We start from the raw sequence: 21,344 nt of genomic DNA, 5'->3' as shown, positions 1-21,344 counted from the left end.
ATGACCCTGCCCTGGTGCTGGCCAATCAGTGGGGATCACAACCCTAAAAGGACACACCAGGAGAGTTAATGAGTATTCTGTTCAGATCTTCCCCTGGGATGTCCCCTACAATCCCCACCTTTAAAAATCCCTTTGGAAGGAGGTCCCAGCAAGCTCTTCCTCCTCAGAGCACCCCTGTGCCTTTCCTCTCCTCCTGCTCCCCATCTTCCCCTCAGGCACGGCTTGCTTACCTCTCTCCTTCTAAGCTCTAAGAGACCCAGGAAATGCACTCAGGGAAGCAGGGGCAGTGGTCATTCATCCTAGGCTTAACCCCTTGAACTTGTCTCCAAGGTCCCCTTCTCTCTGACTTTCTTCCTGCATAGCCAATAAATACTTGTGTCACTTGCTGCACTTTGTCTCTTGACTGAATTCTTTCTCTCAAGGAGACAAGAATTGAGGTCTCATTGTCTCATCAGTAACAATAATACCATTGACCTCAAGGGATTGCTGTGAGAAATAAATGAATCCACACACATAAACGCCTGGTCCAGTGCCTGGTCTATAAGAAGTGCTATAGAAATATTAACCCTTATTTTATCATATTCATCAGGCTGGTCAAGACTGATTTGATCTGAACCTTAATACTTAACAATAGTATGACCTAATCTCCTTACTCATCCAGAAAATGTCAAAAACCATTGTGTCTCTGTCACAGAGTTTGGTGACAATTAAATGGGATGATCCACACAGACACCAGTTTGCATACTGCCTGATACATAACTGCTTCTTTTGAGTTTTCATTCATTCAGTTAACAGATTTTTGCAGACATTTTACTTAAGATAGAAGGCAAAAGAATCTAAGATGTAGTCTCTTATTCCCTTTTACTAAATTTAAACACATACATATGTATGATGTGGGGGAAGTGCCCAAGAGTTGACAGCACAGACAGGGCACAGGCAGCATGCCAAGAAAGTGAACTCAGGACAAGGCTGCATGAGGGGACGACAGCTAACTGGGACTTTAAAGAATGGGCATGACTTTGAGATATCAAAATGAGGGAGAGGGGCTGGGGTGTAGCCTCATTTACTGGTGAGGAAAGTGAGTCATAGAGAGTGGCAATGACTTAGAGTCATAGAGAGTGCTGGGGTCCAGACCTGGATCCAGGCAATTTGTCTCAGAGTCCACACTCTTCTTATTTCAGATTCCTCCAAGAGTTTTCTCTTTTACCTCTTTTGGAATAAAGTTTAGAAAATCTATTTTTTTCTGAACATTAGATAATTCAGATAAAACTAAGACAGAATGTATGGGATTTAACCATGTTTTATTTTCCTTTTCTGTAAAATATGAAATCTTAACTCATAGCATTGTTGTGAAAATTAAACAAGTGAACACAGAATGAGTACCTAAGAACATGTGCCTGACATATTAACTGCATAATATCAGCTGCTGTAATTATTACATTGTTTTTTGGATTAGCTACATCCAGCACTTTATTAAAGTCTGTGGCCAAATCACGATAGGCAAGTACTCTATTAAGACTGATGCTACTGCCTGACCAGGTGGTGGCGCAGTGGATAGAGCGTCGGACTGGGATGCGGAAGGACCCAGGTTCGAGACCCCCGAGGTCGCCAGCTTGAGCGCGGGCTCATCTGGCTTGAGCAAAGAGCTCCAGCTTAGACCCAAGGTCGCTGGCTCCAGCAGGGGGTTACTCGGTCTGCTGAATGACCTTGGTCAAGGCACATATGAGAAAGCAATCAATGAACAACTAAGAAGTTGCAACGCGCAACGAGAAACTGATGATTGATGCTTCTCATCTCTCTCCGTTCCTGTCTGTCTGTCCCTGTCTATCTCTGCCTCTGTAAAAAAAAAAGACTGATGCTACTTTCATGACCACCTCTGTCCTCCTCTCACCCCACCTCTTCATTGCAAAAACTAATTTTGTGGGTTTCTATGTTTCTTGTATATTTAGTGTTTTATCATAGAGAATTTCGAACATACACTGAAGCAAACAGAACAGTGTGATAAATCTGCTCCACAGCCCATGGTGAATTCTGCTCCACTCACACTTCTTCCACTCGCTCCATGTTATTCTGAAGCAACTCCTAGACATCATTTCACCTGTAAACATCTGCTTGTATGTCTACAACATTGCAGCATAATGTATGCAGTATAATGTAAAAAAGATAATAAACATGGCTCTTCCTAAAAATAGAAGCCATAATGTCATTATCACATCTAAAAGTTAGTAGTTCCTTGTCATCACATATCTAGTCACTATTCAGATTTCAACTTGTCTCACAAATGTCACTTTTTGAGGCTCTTTTAATCTATACATTTTCCCTCCTCTTTCTCTTTCCCACAGCAATTTGTTTGTTAAAGAAGCTGGGTTATTTGACCCACAGTCTAGAACAGCGGGCAGCATACTTTTTCTGTTAATGGGCCAGAAAATATGTATTTTAAGTTTTGTGGACCAACAATGTGGGTTTCTTTTAGGCTTTCTGGATAACTTTGTGGTTTCTGTTTAATTTTATTATTACTTATATTATAAAAGTGTAAGAATCATTCTTAGCTCACCAGGCCTAGTCTTCCGACCCCTGGTCCAGAGCTGTGTGTCCACTAAGATCATCACTAGCCACAATGGATATTTAAGTTAAAATTAATTAAAATTTGATGCAATTTAAAAGTTCCCATTCCCAGGTGCACTGGTCACATGTCTAGTGCTCAGAAGCCACCTGTGCTGTGGTGACGGTATTGGCACAGGCTATGGAACGTTTTCATCACCACAGACAGCTGTTGGACAGCACGGCTGGGGCTCCCCCAGTCCAGATATTGCCAGTTGTATCTCCACAGTGTAGTTCACCTTGGCCCTCTGCTCTGCATTTCCTGTCAACTGGAATCCTCTAAGTTGTGTCTAGAGCAGGGGTCCCCAAACTACGGCCCCCTGAGGCCATTTATCCGGCCCTTGCCGCACTTCTGGAAGGGGCACCTCTTTCATTGGTGATCAGTGAGAGGAGCATAGTTCCCATTTAAATACTGGTCAGTTTGTTGATTTAAATTTACTTGTTCTTTATTTTAAATATTGTATTTGTTCTCGTTTTGTTTGTTTTTACTTTAAAATAAGATATGTGCAGTGTGCATAGGGATTTGTTCATAGTTTTTTTTTTATAGTCCGGCCCTCCAATGGTCTGAGGGACAGTGAACTGGGCCCCTTGTGTAAAAAGTTTGGAGACCCCTAGTCTAGAGCTTGGTCAGATTCAGATTGTGTTTTTCACCTCCTGGTGGTAGGGCAAATTTTTTTTTAGGCTGCTGGGTATTTTAAAATATTTATCATGTATTTTATATATAATATATTTATATAATGTCTATATTTTATATATAGATATATTTTTTACTCAGACTATTTTTAAGAAAAATATGGGGAACAAGTAAGCTTTCCTTTGTAACAGTATTTAATGTATTAAATACTTTTACTTATTATAAGAATAATAGTAGGAACAGTAATTTTTAATATAAAATTCCACATAGTGGAGGTGTTTTGAATGCCTGCTAGCCAGAACGTCCCTGTCAGGTGATTCATCTGTCTTTATAAACCCACATAGCAAAGACTATTAACCCAAGTGAACAGGCCAGTCTGTTTTTAATGGGGTCATGATAGTAGAAGGTAGCAGGGTAGAATTAAGCACATAGTCTACTTATTTCAGGTAATGGAATGAGAGCATAAAGTTGCTTTTTTGAAGATTCTAGGCATTCCTTTTAGATTGGATGATTTTTAAAAGTGAAATAAAAAGTATTTTAATTCTCTCTTCTAAAATGAACCAGAGAAGCTTACACACCACCTCAACTCTTTCTTCTCTTAACACTTTTACATTCATTCTGAGACTAACTGGCATTTGTAGACTTAGGAAAACTTTGCTGTCTCCCTGTATTACGTACACTTTACCTACACTCAGACTTTTACTCTTTGCGTTGGACCTGAATTCATCAATTTTATTTATTTATTTATTTATTTGTTTATTTATTTATTCTTTACAGAGACAGAGAGTCAGAGAGAGGGACAGACAGACAGGAACAGAGAGAGATGAGAAGCATCAGTCATTAGTTTTTCATTGCAACACCTTAGTTGTTCATTGATTGCTTTCTCATATGTGCCTTGACCGTGGCCTTCAGCAGACCGAGTAACCTCTTGCTCGAGCCAGCGACCTTGGGTCCAAGCTGGTGAGATTTGCTCAAAGCAGATGAGCCCGCACTCAAGCTGGTGACCTTGGGGTCTTGAACCTGGGTCTTCTACATCCCAGTCCAATGTTCTATCTACTGTGCCACCACCTGGCCAAGCAAATCCATGAATTTTAGAAGAAAGTCAAAAATGCTAACTGCTTAGATATGCTAGCTGATAATAGCTGTTTTTACTTTAATAAATGCTGTTGTTTCATCTTTGTAAGTGTTAGACATAAAACCAGCTGGTTTTAGACACTTGGTTACGATTGAATTCCACATGGAATAAACAGACTGTATATATAAATAAAATACCTAGTAACAAATGTTAGGATGAACTATTTTAAAATGATATATTTCTCCCTTAAAATTATAATTGAATATCATCACTTTCAAACAATAAACTAAAAAAAAAGGGTAACACTAGCTTCAGCCATTTTTGAAATCATAAGTACCAAAATTTATTCTCCCTAATGCTTTAAGCTGTAATACCTTATCTTCATAAAAGGCAAACCATTAAAGTGCTTTCATATATATGATTATTTCATTTCACAGTGACTATTTTACAACTTAGTAAACTACTTCTAAGTATGTAAATAAAATAAATGTAGACTTTATTTTAATTTTTAAATGAAGAAAATAATGTTGATTTTGAGACTGTACTTAGCATGTTAAAGCATCAACACATACTATTCTTATGATTTGACACCCTGAATAAGTTAAACCTTACACATCCTCTTAACTAACTTGATAGTTAGTCATGTTCTTTTTGAAAATATTTCCCCTTCCTCCCCCAAAAATGAGTTTTTAGAAAAACTCATTGTAGCCTGACCAGGCAGTGGTGCAGTGTATAGAGCATAGGCTTGGGATGCTGAGAACCCAGTTTCGAAACTCCAAGGTCACCAGCTTGAGTGCTGGTTCACCAGCTTGAGTGTTGGGTCACTGGCTTGAGCGTGGGGTCAGGTCATGGCCTCTGGCTTGAGCAAGGGGTCTCTGGCATGGCTGTAACCCCCAGGTCAAGGCACACATGAGAAAGCAATCATTGATCAACTAAGGTGCCACAACAAAGAATTGGTGCTTCTCATCTTTCTGTCTGTCTCTCTCACTTAAAAATAAAAAACTCATTGTATATAATATTTCCTTTGATAGTCAATAAGAAAATATTTTTGTACAATTAAGTAACTATAAGTTAATATCTAGATCACTGGCTCCTTAGGTTAAAATTACTGGTCTAGATGTTGTATCAGTTTGTTTATAGGACTTGAATCTTAAAACTATTTAGTGAAATATTTCAGTTCCCCCAGAATCTTGTCAAGTTATTCTATGTCCATTACTTGTTTTGTGGTGACTTTAATATCAGCTGCATTTTTATGTCAGGGAACATAAAACCTAAAATTTTTAAAATTTACTTTAAAAAACTTTGCTTTCAAGCTCTAAGTATTTTGAGGTATATATTTAGTTTGGACCTCAGTGGAAAATGTCAGCTTTGTAATGAGAAAAAGATAAATTCTAGAAACTGGAAATTCTTGTTTTAACTATTTCATTATCCTCTTAAATATTACCATATTTTCCCAAGTATATGATGCACCATTTTTTTGAAAAATTTGGGGTCTGAAAACTGGGTGCGTCTTATACAGTGGTTGTAGTTTCATTACTTGCATTTTCTGCTTATTTGCATTTGTTATCATTTTCTGAAATTTTGAACCCCCAAATTAAGGTGTGTCTTATACATGGAGGCATCTTATACATGGGGAAATATGGTACTTTAAAACCTTACCAGTTTTTTTTTCCTTTTGGGGTGAAATTTTGAAAAACATAATTCATTCCTCTATACTATTTAAGCTGCAACAACAACAAAAAAGCCATTGTCATTTTTTCTTTTTTTTTTTTAACTTTAATAATTAATGTTAGAGAGAGCAAGGGGGAGACAGACAGACAGATAGTCAGAAACATCAATCTGTTTCTGTATGTGCCTTGACCCAGGACCAAACCTATGACATTAGTGTATGGGTGTGATACTCTAACCTACTGAACTCTCTGGTGAGAGCAAGTCATTGTCTTTTGGGGGGAAAAAAAGTACTAGAGAAAAGCTGAGATAATTAAAAAATAAAATAAAAATCTAGTCTGCTGTGGTGACAACACCAGAAGTCTTTTCTTTGCTCTTAACAGTCAGGGGCATAAACACTATTTCTAATTGTTTAGCACTAAGTGGCCCCTTTCCTAACATGCACTTTTTCTTGTGCTGTGGCTGCACTCCAGACTGAGAGACCTGCTAAGCTCTGGGCATCCAGAATTTACCTGAGCCTGGGTCACCACTTACAAGCTAAGTTCTTTTGGTCACAGAACACCTTCAGGGTCCTTGTTTCCTCACTTGTAAATTTTCTCAGTTTTATAACTGAGAACATGCATTGCTAAAGGACCAAGACTTAGGCCTCAGCTCTGCCTTCTGAGAAGCTGAGATACTGGACCTCACCACAATCAAGAAAAACTGGGACCAAAGACATTGCACTACCAAATAAAGTGCTTGTCACAACTTATAATTATTTTATTTATGTATATTTTTCTTTCCCTCTGTCTACCCCATGACAGAGTAGTTTTTATAAAGACAGAAAGTGAGTCTGTCTCCTTCACTATAGGCAACCAGTGTCGAGCACAGTGCCTGGCACATAATAGAAATACAGTAAGTGTTTATTGAATGAGTGAATAAATACTCATTTGCATACATACACAGATATACACAAATGACAGACACTGTGGACACAGAGAAATATGCTCATCTGCAATGAACATCTATGCACACAGATGTATACACACCCAATCTACCTGGGTACATATAGAGAAATATAATAGGTACACAGAGAACGTGGGAAGAAAATGCCACAATATTAACAGTAAATATCTCTGTAAGGTATTCCCCCCTACCCAGAAGGAAGGAAGGGGCCAGAGCCACAAAGTGTGGAATAACAAAAGGCTTTATTGAGTACAGAGCACACATCATGCCCAACAAGGTTTTCTGGCCCAGAGGAAAGATGGAGACCAGAGAAGTCACAAGGGGTGAACCCCTGTGAGATATATTTAAATAGTCCCTAGGGTGGTCAAGCTAATATGACATGGTGAACTCTCACTGGCTGGCAGATGGTCACATTTTTCTAGAGGACTCCTGGGAAGTTTCTTTTCACACGCTTGGTTGTGGGTGGTCCCAGCTGTTAATCCAAATTCGGAGGGACCCGAAATATGGAAGACAGGAGCAAGGTCTGTCGTTTACACATTAAAGCTTTATTGTCTAGCTTGGCCAAGCGGCGGGAACTCTGACAGAAATCTGACGGAGAGCGCGCTGGCCCTTTGTTCTACTTAGTTTTTATAGTTTTGTAAGTGGGAAGTACAGAAGCAAAAATTGCAATTAGGAGCCCCTTACCGCTATTGGTTATAGTCATATGTCCTTTAACATGATAGGACCACGTTCAATTTGCAAACCATACATCATTTTGGAGAAAACAAAATTTACAAGTCAACACAATGGTAGAAAGATATCTCTTTACATATTAAAAGGCCTTCCTATATTTTCTAGTGTTCATCCGCCATCTCTCTGTCCAGAGTCAGACGTATTAACCACATGCATTTACATAAGAGAGGTAGTTTCCGTGGGGACAAATGCCCGCAAATGGCTCATAGTTATAAGAAAAGGTTTATTTTGGCTTTTGCCTTCCTGCACCTGGCTAGCCATTCACTCCTTTCCCCACAGGTGTGGTGGAATGTCAGGGAATCTATGCTTTCCTTCCGTTTTCATTTACAATACAATGGCAAGAGCCATCCTGGTTATGCTAATCACACAGTACAGAGACTATTCTCACAATTTCTCTGCACACCTTAACCCAAATTAATAAAATGTTCTCCAAGCCTCCTAAAATATTAATATTAATTCTGTAGCCTTTTGGTACTTTACAACATCTGCAGGTGAAATGGCTCAGTGGCTCCTCACCAGCCAAAGTTCACTGGTCTGGGTTCCCCACGTGACCTTCCCCCATTATCCACCGACCTTACAATCTCTGTATGGGAAATTTGTTGTTTTGTTTTTCTTATAATTTTTTCTAGCATTTCTGCAATAAGAATACATTTTTTATAATAAAAAGGCTGTTAAAATTCAATATACTTATCAAATCAAAGCACATCATATTTTACAATAAATTAAGAAGATTTTAATTAAAAAAGTTAAGAAGACAGAAGTAAAAATAGTAGAATGGGAAGTCACTGACTGCAGGAATATGAGTTCCTAGCACAGTGCCTGGTATATGATGGGCACTTTATGAGCACGGCAGGAAGGAAAGAAGGAAAACAAGATGAAAAGAAGGGTGATAGAGAAATCCAGGGAGGGAAAGAGGAAGAGAGGAAGAAAAAAAGAGAAAAACAAATCATAGCTAGAGAGAAAAAATAGGGATGAAAGAGACAGAAATTCATCACAATTATACACATTCACATTCTCTCAGATCCCAAGTTTACAATAAAAGTTTTCAGGATTTACGAAGCATTCAGAAAATATTTTTAGAGCATTAAAGAATACATAGAACTTATTGTCTCCACAATGTTGAATTTCTTGGGCTCCTGAACTTCCTGGATTTGATAAACATAATCAAGTTAGGACTCAAAAATAATGTGCCTCTCTTTGTCCACCTGCAGGTCTACCTGTAGAATGGTAACAAATATCACAAATTGGCACCATCATTCACGCAACTTGGTGCTCATGGAATGAACAGAATGCTGGAGCTAAAGGAGAGTTTAGGCACCATGGAGTGATCTGATCACTTTATTTTACAAATAGGGAATAACAAGCCAAGAGATAAAAAGTGACTAATGCAAGACTTCTGGTTTATGGTCCTACAAGTAAGAAGCTCGGCAGTTATCTTGCCCATTCTTGTTAATCCAAATTTGGAGGGACCCGAATTATGGAAGACAGAAGCAAGGTCCGTCGTTTACACATTAAAGCTTTATTGTCTAGCTTGGCCAAGCGGCAGGAACTCCGACAGAAATCTGACGGAGAGCGCGCCGGCCCTTTGTTCTACTTAGTTTTTATAGTTTTGTAAGTGGGAAGTACAGAAGCAAAAATTGCAATTAGGAGCCCCTTACCGCTATTGGTTATAGTCATATGTCCTTTGACATGATAGGACCACGTTCAATTTGCAAACCATACACTATTTTGGAGAGAACAAAATTTACAAGTCAACACAATGGTAGAAAGATATTTCTTTACATATTAAAAGGCCTTCCTATATTTTCTAGTGTTCATCCGCCATCTCTCTGTCCAGAGTCAGACGTATTAACCACATGCATTTACATAAGAGAGGTAGTTTCCGTGGGGACAAATGCCCACAAATGGCTCATTGCTATAAGAAAAGGTTTATTTTGGCTTTTCCCTTCCTGCACCTGGCTAGCCATTCACTTCTTTCCCCACAGGTGTGGTGGAATGTCAGGGAATCTATGCTTCCTTCTTTTTTCATTTATAATACAATGGCAAGAGCCATCCTAGTTATGCTAATCACACAGCACAGAGACTATTCTCACAATTTCTCTTAACCCAAATTAATAAAATGTTCACCAAGCCTCCTAAAATATTAATATTAATTCTGTAGCCTTTGGTACTTTATAACACCTGTGGGTGAAATGGCTCAGTGGCTCCTCATTCTCACAGGAGAAAAAAGCTAAACAAGGTGAAAATAAACTACTCCTCTTGAATCCAACAACTAATTGAAGTCAGAGAGAAAACCAATGTCTCGAGAACTGTATAGACAATTGAATATGAAGATTAAGAGCATATCAAAGCATAAGCCTGTAGCTGCAGCCAATATCAGACTTTATTTAAGAACTCTCCAGTGGGTCAAAGATGATGGCACAAGTGGACGCTGAGCTTGCACCCTCCCGAAACCCATCCAATGTACCCCTTTACTTAGAACAATTCCTCCTGAAAGACAACTGAGAAACAATTAAACAGCTTCTGCACAACAAGCTAGAGAGAGAAAAAAGAGAGAGAGAGAGAGAGAGAATGCATAGAGAAGGCTGAGGAACCATGAGAGCTCTGCAGGAGGTGAAGGATCTACTCAAGACCCAATAGAATAGTGAGCACCACTGTTTACACCTCCCAGACATGTGGATAGAAGACAGTAGCTCCATCCAGGCTCTATGGCCACCCTCAAGGCGCTGCAGCACATCCCCAGCCACCTCTCCTGGAGCTAAATACAACAGAATAATGAGGGCAGCAGAGCTTGTGTAAAAAGAGGTCCTCTTCCCAGATATAGACCCAGCAGGTAGGTATGGCAGGGTGACACTTCACCCACTGAGCTGCATGTGCATCTGAGGCTCGCCCACCTAGAGAGAGTGCCTAGCTAGCAAAACACTCTGGTACCAGCTGCGAGAATATTTGACCCAGAGAAAGTGCAGAGATAGTGGGTCACTACTGGCATTCCCATCTTGGAAAATGGGGAGCCAGCAAATGGGTTATGGTCTGCACACTGGACTGTCTGATCAGGGAAAGTTCAGAGATTGGGGGGTGCTGCTGCTCGCACTGGTCAGGCTGCTCTACCCAAAGAAAGCACAAAGCTAGCAAAACCCTGCAGTCCAGTGTGCAGTGAGGGGGGCAATGCTGTGCATGTGCACAGGGCTGCCAAGCCCCGAGAAGGTGAAGAATGAACAAATTAAGGTTATGTGTGCACCCAGGCTACCCCACCAGGACAAAGGGTGAATCTAATGGGGGGTGAGATACAAGAAAAAAAATCAAGTAACCCACAGCAGACTGTGTTCTGCCAACAGATAATTAAAACAGGACATGCAAAGCACACACCATGCAGCCCCTTTTACACCAGGCAGCCCTGCCCAGATTAAAAGGCAAGGAAGCTCACACACCCCAGGTGGCCCATTCAGAACCCACTTTTTCAGGCCAGGTGACAGGACAGGAACTCATGCACCTCCCCCCAATGACAACCCGACAACCCTCAGGCTGAAACTATTCAACACACAATGTAACAAAGACAACATGTTCAAGACTGGGCGAGATGACTACTTCCATTCAACTCGAACAAAAACCGACAAAGAAAATGGGGAGACAGAAGAATATACCCCAAATGAAGGAACAAGAAAAAACTCCAGAGAAATATCCTAATGAAATGAACATGGGTAACTGGACAGATAAAGAATTCAAAGCAAACAGTCATCACAATGTTTGATAAACTTGAGAGTAGAATAGAGGAACTCAAGAGAGCGCTTGAACAACGAGAAAATGTAATAAGCTCATCCAGCTTCCGCACGGCCTCACAGGCTTGAGCGCGGGATCATGGACATGACCCCATGGTCACTGGTTGAGCCCAAAGGTCGGTGGATTAAAGCCCAAGTCGCTGTTTTGAGCAAGGGGGCCCCTGGCTTGGCTGGAGTCCCTGCCTTGGCCTGTCCTAGCGTCCCTGGGGCTGGTCCCTTGTGTCTCCTTTCAGGGATACCCCACCGCGAGTGCCCACGCACATGCGAAAATGCGCTCGGAAAGACAAGCAGTCAGCCTCAGCGTCGTCTCCCGCACAGGCACAAAGGGGCTGGGCGTGCCGGGTGGCGGGAACAAAGACGTGGACGGGAGCCTGCAGGGCGGCGGAAGCAGCGCCGCAGGTGAGGGGGGCAGGGAGGGGGGTTGGACTGGGAGCAGCTCGGATCCAACAGGGCGAGGGGCGGTTCCGCCAGCCGGTGGGAGGGGTCACGAGGCCGCGTCTTCCCTCAGGCACCGGACATTTTCGGGGACATCCACGCCTACTTCTCTCGGGAGGGGTGGCCGCCACGGGCGACTGGGAGAAGGCGCGCTGCCCCAAAGTGGAGAGGAACCAGGACGCGCTGCTGCGCAAAGGTGACGGGGCGGGATGGGGGTGCGGGAATCGTGGGGCAGCACAGGGGGCAGCGAGTTTCGGGGCTACTTTTTCAAGAGCTTTGCTTTGGAGACCACAATTTTGTTTCTCCCCAGGCCTCAGAGCCCCTAGGCCCGCTTTCATGGTTCACCGCCAGCAGGCCACCAGACCCCCGGCGGAGGACAGTGAGGATTCGCATGAAGAATGGACTCAAAGGCAGCGAGGTGAGGGGTCGCAGGCACGCGCTGCCCATTTGAAACTGACCCGGGGTCAGGTCCCCAGCCTCTCAACAGCTAACCAGGGACAGAGCTTGCGTTTAGCAATCAAGTGAGATGCAAACAGTGCAATGTGCAGTAAGGGGCGATTTGATACACTGCTTCCATGTGTAAATAATTACACATATTTATAGATGTGTTCATGAACAGGAATGTATAAAAGTATAAAACCACTTAAGAAATAACTCATTCAGAGCACTTGTCATCACAAAAGGAGGAAGGAGAAAGGTCTGGCGGGTGAGGAGTGCTCCAGGACAGCACTGTCTGGCAGCCCTGGCCTCATTGCAGACAGGAAAAAATTAGTCGTGATTAAGGCAGCTGGGGTTGTGGGCCAGGGTAGGGACCATTGTTTCAGGCCCTGTGTCAGCCATCTCTTCAGTGTGTCTGGTTTTATGAGGATGTGGTCAGCAAGGTCCTTTCGCTTTCATGGGTCTAGCACTGAAACACAGCTGAAGTCCAGATGTGATCTCTAACTTGAGCCAAATGTTTTCTGTGGTACACAGACCTGAGGTTGTGTTCCCAAGACTGTTTGGTGCTGACCAGACTCTGATGATTAAGGAAGGGCAAGGATGGCCAAATGTGTAAAGGTGAAGGGATAAGAAGGAAAGGGGGCAAGGTGGTCACTGTACCATTAGACTGGACAAGGCCACTCTGAAACAAGAAGACAGAAAGGAGCCCTGGCCAAGTTGCATAATTCATTAGAGAGTCGTCCTCATACACCAAGTTGTGTGTTTGATGTCCAGTCAGGGCCCATAGAGGAATCAACCATTGAAGCCTGACCAGGTGGTAGCACAGAGGATAGAGCATCAACCTGGGACGATGAGGACTCAGGTTCCAAACCTCAAGGTTGCAGGCTTGAGGGGGTTCACAGGCTTGAGTGTGGGGTCGCTGGCTTGAGCATGAAATTGTAGACGTGACCCCATAGTCACTGGCTTGAAGCACAAGGTTGCTGGCATGAGCCCAAGGTTGCTGGTTTGAGCAAGAGGTTACTGACTGAGCTAGATTCCCCTGGTCAAGGCACCTATGTGAAAGCAATCAATGAACAAACAAGGTGCTGCAGCTGTAAGTTGATGCTTCTCATCCCTCTCCCTTCCTGTCTGTCTCTAGCTAAAAAAAAAAAAAAAAAAAAAAAATGAATAAAGAAAGTATAATCAAACACTAAATGCATAAATAAGTGGAACAGCAAATCAGTGTTTCTCTCTCACTCTCTTCCCTCCTATCTCTCTAAAATCAATAAATTAGAGAAGGTGGAGGCAGACAAGAGTAGGAAGCATCAACTTGTAATAGTTGCTTTTTGGATGTACCTTGACAAGGCAAGCCTGGGGTTACGAACTGGTGACCTCAGTGTCCAGGTCACTGCTTTATCTACTGTGCCACTGCAAGTCAGTCAAATTTAAAAAAATTTTTTTAAAAGACATGCCATGAACCAGAGTGGCTCCTAATAATGGTGCGGAATTAAGGAAACACACTTATCAAAACAAAAACAATGGGACTAGGAGGACTCTTCAACATGCCTGGCAGTATCTGAGTGCCCCATAGCCCCAGTTTGCTTTATTATATAGCCATGTGCAAATCAAGGACCTTGATACAAAGTTGCACATCGAAGGCTAACACAGGAATTCTCCCAAGGCAAAAACAGGATACATTAATGAAATCTACCAACATCTGAAACAAACAAAAAGTCAGAGGAAGGGCATGTATATTGCTTCCAGCAACCCAAGGAAGCAAGTAGAGTGGGTGCAAATACTCAGCATCACAGCCTAATATGGAGATGGAGGGGGGAGAACTCAGCCCTGTGCTAAGCCTCAAATCTACAATGACTTTTTGCCATTTACAGTCCACAACATATCCCCCTTTTCTTTTTTATTTTTAATTTGTGTGCTGAGATTTGCACTCATCTGATTTCCTAGTTTTCCAGATTATAATTTGGAGGCAGACTGAAAAAATACAGAACAAACACAAAATTAGTATAGCCAATACTAACAAGATACCCAAATATTCTAAAACATTACAGTGATTAAAGCCTTTAAGCAAACTCTTGGCCAATACAACAAGAATCCATAAAAGAGCAGTGTCCTTAACATGTTCACCAAGTCCAAGTTGGCACCAACACCATTCCAAATTTCCGCAAATGCAACCCAACCCCAGTTCAGTCTATCAAAAGCTGTCACAGGAGCAGGAGTCCAGGAAACACATCCAGAAGTCCACATGGCACTGGAATTGCTGTCACACTTCTACACTCTGCAGCTAGCATCAAAGTCCCAATAACCGCTGCTTCTAGCTGGTGATGACCCAGGTAGACTGGAAAAACCATCCACAGCACACATGAAGACAGAGCTTCCATTTTCTTTAAACTGGAAAGATGAACCCAAGGGGCCTTATACTGGAGCTTTACAGCCGTGGGGTGGTGAGGAGAACCTTGGGATACACCAAGCTGGGTGGCAGAGGTAAATTTGTATGTTGGCAAAAAAGGAAAAAAGGAGCTCTAAATTAGGAGTAGGTCCCAGCCTAAAATATGGGTGGGGCATTGAGGCAGGAGGAATAAAGGAAACACTATATATCAGGGGTCCCCAAACTACGGCCTGCGGGCCACATGCGGCCCCCTGAGTCCATTTATCCGGCCCCCACCGCACTTCCAGAAGGGGCACCTCTTTCATTGGTGGTCAGTGAGAGTACTGTATATGGCGGCACCGCAAAGCGCGGCATCGCTCATGTACAGTACTACTTCTGGTGACACGGGACGTACGTGTCACAGCTCCGGAAGCATGTCATATCAGTTGTTATGGCTAGCAGTGACAAATATGGAACCGACATTGACCACCTCATTAGCCAAAAGCAGGCCCATAGTTCCCATTGAAATACTAGTCAGTTTGTTGATTTAAATTTACTTGTTCTTTATTTTAAATATTGTATTTGTTCCCGTTTTGTTTTTTTACTTTAAAATAAGATATGTGCAGTGTGCATAGGGATTTGTTCATAGTTTTTTTATAGTCTGGCCCTCCAACTGTCTGAGGAACAGTGAACTGGCCCCCTGTGAAAAAAGTTTGGGGACCCTTGCTATATATTAAACAAAGCAGCAGAAAATAGGACTATCAACACCCACAACAGAGATCTTCGAGGGAAGAATAAAAAACCTGAATATTCAGGCAAGACATAGTTAAGTGGCCCTTGTGTAATTGAGATCAGTTTACCTGCTACTTGGAAGAAATACCCTAGGCTCATCCACAGTGTCGTAGATGGGGCCAACGGCACTGGGCACCTTCAGCCTTCAGTGGCAAATTCCAGCATTCTGGGCAAGGTTAGGTCACCGGTGGCTGGAACAGGGCTGGAAGAGACTGAACCCTCCCTTAGAGGAGCGAGGGGGAAGCCTACCTTCCAGTGTCCCTTCTTCCTCACAGCAAAGGCATTTTTGTGAGGAAGGTAGACTGGAAAAACCATTTTGTGACCCAAGTAGACTGGAAAAACCATCCACAGCACACATGGTAAGTTTTGGCTTAAATGACCATCCTTTCCACTATTGAAGCAGGGCCCTGATGGAGTCCTATTAGACCCCACTGGGAATTGGAGCCTTTTGAGGGTGTATCCCAAGAGCTAGTATTTCATCTGATCTCTTTTGGGCTTTTTCTGCCTCTTGGTACCTTAAAAGACATGCTCAGAAGATCTCATTGAGGGGTTTGAGGATCCCCATCTGCCTATATAAACCTTTTCCATATATCTGGAGCCATTTGAAATAAGACAAAACAGTGTTATTAGATGGATCAAATAAAAGAGGGTAGAAGTTTGCAGGAGAAAAGAATTTGGCATCTCCTGTTCATCAGTATTCAAAAGAAAAATTTTTTAAAAGATAAGGTGGATTTGCAGGAATTCCAGGATATGACTTCCCCTTTTATATTTTTAAAATTGACCTTAAATATTTGCTGGGAACACTTTAATAATATCTTGACTTTAAAGATAGTAAGAAATACCCGTAATTCGAAAGGTTTGACAAAATACAGTAAATGCTTTTGCTACATATGCAGGAACATTGTGAGTTTTAATCACATCAAGAAGTCCAATAATAGAAAATGCATACAATGAGCTATATAACATGCTTAGCAGCCTCTCCTGTCCTAGCAGAGGCTACCATAAATCCATAATAAGTATCCACTGTAACATGGACAATGGACTGTTTGCCAAATGAAGGTTTATGAGTAACATCCATTTGCCAAAGTTGTCCTGGTGGGAGACCTTGAGGGTTAACTTCAAATGAAGGGACAGATTGTAGTATTGGACACCTTGGACAGGATTTACCAATCTGTCTGTGCTGCTTTCCGAGAAAGCTGAAACTGTTTACGTAGGGCTGCAGCGTTCTGGTGATGAATAGTATGAGACTGAATTGCTTGATCTGTCATGATTGCTCCAAATAATTTTCTTTTGGGTAGCTTGATCAACAAGGGCATTCCCTTGTGCTAAAGCTCCAGGGAGCATGGAGTGAGCTCAAATATGTCCTATAAAACATGGAGCTCTATGTTGACATACAAGTCTTTGAAGAAGGAGAAACTGCTGAAATAGTTCATCAGCAGTTGTCCCTAAGACAGCAGTCTCTATAGTGGAAACAACCATAAGTAAATATTTGCTGTCTGTATACAGATTAAAGGAGGAATATGGCAAATGTTGAAAAGCCATGATAATGGCATGTAATTCTAGTCTTTGAGCTGATTTCAAGGCAAATTATTTTAGTATAAATTTGTCAATCGATTTTAAGCCTGCTATTCCTGAGCTAGACCCATCAGTAAAGACTGTAGGTGCTTCAGGAATGGGCTCATTAACAATTGTTTTAGGAAATACAAATGTAGTAATTAATGAAAATTGAACTATTTTATTAGTTGGGTAGTGAGAATCAATTTGGCCTCTAAAATTTGTAAAAGCAATTTGCCATTTAGTGAAAGTTTCCCAGAGCCATTGTTGTTGATCCTTTGAAAAAGGAACAACAAAAATTTGAGGCTCAAAACCTATAAGCTGTAAGAGTCGCCTACACAACTTGATAATCAAGGAGGTGACAAGATCCAGATACGAAGATAAAACTTTTTTAGAAGTAACAGCCAAATGAATCTATTCAGTAGGACCTGAAGCTTGCCACAATAGTCCCATTGGAGTGTAACTTGAGGGACAAATTAGTAAGGCAATTGATTCTTCGGAATTTATGCATTTTAGTTGTGCTTGTTGCAAGGCTTTTTCTACAAGCTTTAAAGCTTGCTGTCCCACAGCTGTAAGTAGCTGAGCAGAAGCTGGTTTAGCGGAGCCTCTAAGAATATCAAAAAGTGGTTTCAGTTCCCCAGTAGTTAATTTCAAGGAAGGTCTAAGCCAGTTAATGTCTCCTAACAGTTTCTGGAAATTATTTAAAGTTTGCAAATGATCTGTCCTGATTTCTATTTTCTGTGGACGAATTTGTTGTCCCTCAACAATTTGTCCTAAATAAGAAAAAGGTAAAGATTGCTGTACTTTTTTAGGAGCTATATAAAGTCCTGATTCTTTCAAAGAATATTCTAGTTGTTGCAAAATGATTAACACAGTGTCTTTATCTGGATGAGCGATAAGAATATTATCCATATAATGAATTATGTATGCCTTAGGGTGCTGCCTTTGAACTGGAGAAATAGCTTGAGAAACGTATTTTTGGCACAAAGTAGGACTGTTAGCCATACCTTGAGGAAAACTCTCCACTGGTATTGCTCCATTGGAGCCTAGAAATTAAATGAAGGAACACTGAATGCAAAACACTTGCAATCATGCAGGTTTAAAGGAATAGGAAAAAAGCAATCCTTCAAGTCAATAATTACAAGGTGAAAATTCCATGAAATGGTAGCAGGAGAAGGGAGTCTAGCTGGAGAGGACCCATAATTTCCAGTCTTATTTATTGCTCTCCAATCTTGTAATAGCCTCCAGTTTCCTGATTTATTTTTAATGACAAATACAGGCATATTCCATGGATTATTAGAAGGTTCAATGTGCCCAAGCTGTAACTGCTCTTGTACCAATTGAGCAGCTTTCCTAAATTTCTCCTGAGAAAGGGGCCATTGGTTTACCCATACAGGATTATCTGATTTCCAAGTAATTGGGTCTGCACAATGCCTAACTGGGGTAGCAGGAGCTACCAAGGCCCCTATGCTAAATTTTGATATCCTAATCCACACCTTCTGGTATTGGGTGCCACTTCTATGGGGGTGAGAATTCCCTGCTGTTATTTCCCTAGTCCCTTAGTGGGCAAAAATTCCTGATCAAGCATTTGAGTGCTGATTAAATTATTAGGACTGACAAGTAATGCTCCCATATTTTTCAAAACATCTCTACCCCACAAATTAACTGGCCATCCAGGGAGCACATAGGCCCTATACCTTGTAATTCTGTGGCTGCTGCACGAGTGGGTCAGGAAGGAGGCCAATGTGGCTTAGCAATAACGGATACATCAGCTCTAGTATCTAAAAGTCCTTTAAATTTACACCCTTGTATTGTTAGTTCCATTTCAGGGCATTCCTGACCTATTTTTTTTTAATCAATTGGAAAAATCAGAGGAGCCAAATCACCGATTTTCTTGGGGCCCTTGTGCAGGACGTGGCCTGAGAATCAGAATTAGCATCCTTATACTATTCTTCTAACTGCCTAAATTAGCCGTGAGACAAATTCCTGAAATGACTTATTAGGGCCCTGCTTAATTTTGCTCAATTTCTTTGTTTTGCCTAACTGAGTATAACCTTACACATAACAAGATAATTTACATACAAAAAACACAAGTATAACATGTAACTTTGACTAATCCTAATATTTAAATTGCTATTTGGCTCCTAACTCTGAACATACCTCACAATGCACTAACCAAATGAGTAAGTCTTAAGGATCTACATTCTATTCTATTTAAATTTAAATGAGCGCTCCTTACAAGTTCTAAAAACATTTTATTTTTTCTAAATATTGGAGCCAGCATTTTCAATTTTTGCATGCAAAAAAACCTTAATTCATGCCTTAAAAACAGACACATTTTAGACAACATTAAACAAAGACTAAACAGAGACAAGAATTAGACAAACCAGACAAACCAGAGAGAAATCCAGGATGTCAGAGCACATCCAGATTAGAAAGATGCCTGCCAAATATTAGTCAGGGCATTTTCAGACAGAGGGACTGAAGGATGTGACTAAACAAAATCTCCCTGAGAAAATTTGCTCTCGGCAGCTGCTGAGATATTTTCTATAGTCAGATCCAACACAGGTCCCCTGCCTCAACCTCCAGGCAAAGAACAAGAAAGAAACAAAATAATAATTCAGAAGACCACAGTCAAAACATTAAAGAAAATCAGACCATGACAGGAAAAGCTGCAATCTTCCTAATACCTGAGTCTCCTTTCCATTCTCAAGAAAGTCCAACTTCCATAGCAAATAATTACCCCCAGAGAGAAAAGCACAAGCAATCACCTTCCAGCCATTTGGGGAAGAGCCTTTGCCCTAATATTATCTAATAAACCAAGTGAAAAAGGGGCAGTAGGCCCATACTGAACACAAGACAGTTTAAGCTCTTTCAGAGTTCTAAAAGGTACAGGTTCATGTTCTTACACTGTACCATCCTGATTTTCTACAACAGGAAAATGGGTAAAGCCATCATTTGTGGTTTCCCCTACATTTTGAGCCTGGTCTATAGATTGTTGGAGAGGGGATTTCCCAGATTTTGAGCTATAGACTTTGGAATCAGCCCAATAAGGGAATAGAGGAGCAGAGGGTTGAATGTAGGAAGGAGTTGAGGGCAGCGAAAGCCCCGCGGCTAAGGCATCCATAACCATGGATTTTTTATCCCCCCTGTCATCCTCAGACTCCAAGTTATCCTTGTATTCACACCCCTCTGTTTCTACCTCACCCTGATACTCTTCAGACAACAATTTGTCTTCATACGAAAACATTTCTACATAAAGGTCCCTTACTTTTGACCCTATCTGTCCCATAATCTTGTACTCCTGACTACACTTTCCCCAAAAACTTTCTTTACTCACTATGCACACTTCACTTTGGGGAGTTCCATCACCTTCCTTCAGTTTTAATTTCTTTGTACTCATACTCAAGTCTTCTGTTCGGGCGCCACTTGCCATGGACCAGCGCGGCTCCTAATAACAGTGCGGAATTAAGGAAACACACTTATCAAAACAAAAACGATAAGACTAGGAGGACTCTTCAACATGCCTGGCAGTATCCAAGTTCCCCATAGCCCCAGTTCGCTTTATTATATAGCCATATGCAAATCAAGGACCTTGATACAAAGTTGCACATCCAAGGCTAAGACAGGAACTCTCCCAAGGCAAAAACAGGATACATTAGTGAAATCTACCAACATCTGAAACACACAAAAAGTCAGAGGAAGGGCATGTATATTGCTTCCAGCAACCCAAGGAAGCAAGTAGAATGGGTGCAAATACTCAGCATCATAGCCAAATATGGAGATGGAGGGGGGGAGAACGTAGCCTTTTGCTAAGCCTCGAATCTACAATGGCTTTTTGCAATTTATGGTCCACAACAAAGACAGAAAAGAGAAAGTGTTATATTAAAGAAATAGACTTTCTGTCCAGTTAAGTGACCTTTATTATATTTTTGACATAAATGGCCAACTTTTTTTCTTTTTTATTTTACTGAGAGATAGGGAGGGAGGGACAGGCTGGGACAGACTGGCTAAAAGGGAGAGAGATGTAAACTATCAATTCTTCATTGCAGCTTCTTAGTTGTTCATCAATTGCTTTCTCATATTTGCCCTGACTGGGCGGCTACAGCACAGTGAATAACCCCTTGCTCAAGCCTGATACCTTGGACTTGAGCCAGCAACCATGGGGTCATGACTATGATCCCACACTCAAGCCAGCGACCCTGTGCTCAAGCTGGTGAGGCTGGCTGCACTAAAGCCTGAGTAGCCCCCACTGAAGCTGGCAGCCTCAGAGTTTCAAAACTTGAGTCTTCAGCATCACACTCCATCCTGGAGAAGCAAGACCCTCTAGAA

At 41.5% G+C, this 21,344-nt stretch overlaps 1 pseudogene; it reads left to right on the top strand.

Annotated features, from left to right (window-relative positions):
* The window catches only part of LOC136387869 (histone-lysine N-methyltransferase PRDM9-like), a 107,104-nt pseudogene that overhangs the window by 77,846 nt on the left and 7,914 nt on the right, over nucleotides 1–21,344 (top strand).

The sequence above is a fragment of the Saccopteryx leptura genome, chromosome 1 (assembly GCF_036850995.1).
Source record: "Saccopteryx leptura isolate mSacLep1 chromosome 1, mSacLep1_pri_phased_curated, whole genome shotgun sequence".
NCBI lineage: Eukaryota > Metazoa > Chordata > Mammalia > Chiroptera > Emballonuridae > Saccopteryx > Saccopteryx leptura.
Note: the sequence above shows the minus strand (reverse complement) of the source record. Positions and strands in the feature narration are given on the sequence as shown.